Below are 1,065 nucleotides of genomic sequence, written 5' to 3' on the forward strand. Positions count from 1 at the left end.
GTTGGGTGTCCCCATGGTTGGGTGTCCCCATGTTGGGGTGTCCCCATATTGGGGTGTCCCCATGGTTGAGTGTCCCCATGGTTGGCTGTCCCCATGTCGGGTGTCCCCATGTTGGGGTGTCCCCATGGTGATGTGTCCCCATGTTGGGTGTCCCCATGTTGGGTGTCCCCACGTTGGGTGTCCCCATGGTTGGGTGTCCCCACGTTGGGGTGTCCCCATGTTGGGTGTCCCCATATTGTGGTGTCCCCATGTTGAGTGTCCCCATGTTGGGTGTCCCCACGTTGGGGTGTCCCCATGGTGATGTGCCCCCATATTGGGGTGTCCCCATACTGGGGTGTCCCCATGGTTGGGTGTCCCCATAGTAGGGTGTCCCCATATTGGGGTGTCCCCATGGTTGGGTGTCCCCATGTTGGGCGTCCCCACGTTGGGTGTCCCCATGTTGAGTGTCCCCATGTTGGGTGTCCCAATGGTGATGTGTCCCTATATTTGGTGTCCCATGGTTGGGTGTCCCCACGTTGGGTGTCCCCACGTTGGAGTGTCCCCATGGTGATGTGTCCCCATGTTGAGTGTCCCCATGTTGGGTGTCCCCATATTGGGGTGTCCCCATGGTTGGGTGTCCCCATGGTTGGGGTGTCCCCATGTTGGGTGTCCCCATGTTGAGTGTCCCCATCTTGGGTGTCCCATGGTTGGGTGTCCCCACGTTGGGTGTCCCCATGTTGGGGTGTCCCCATGGTTGAGTGTCCCCATGGTTGGGGTGTCCCCATGGTTGGGGTGTCCCCACGTTGGGGTGTCCCCACGTTGGGATGTCCCCATGCTGAGTGTCCCCATGTTGGGTGTCCCAATGGTGATGTGTCCCTATATTTGGTGTCCCATGGTTGGGTGTCCCCACGTTGGGGTGTCCCCATGTTGGGGTGTCCCCATGGTTGGGTGTCCCCACATTGGGTTGTCCCCACGTTGGGGTGTCCCCACATTGTGTGTCCCCCCATGGCGGGGTGTGAGGTGACGCGGTGACGCACCGGCGCTGACGGTGATGGCCTCGAGGAACTGCTCCCTCCAGGAGTGCGT

Source organism: Numida meleagris, unplaced genomic scaffold (assembly GCF_002078875.1).
Source record: "Numida meleagris isolate 19003 breed g44 Domestic line unplaced genomic scaffold, NumMel1.0 unplaced_Scaffold639, whole genome shotgun sequence".
In the NCBI taxonomy this organism is placed as follows: Eukaryota; Metazoa; Chordata; class Aves; order Galliformes; family Numididae; genus Numida; species Numida meleagris.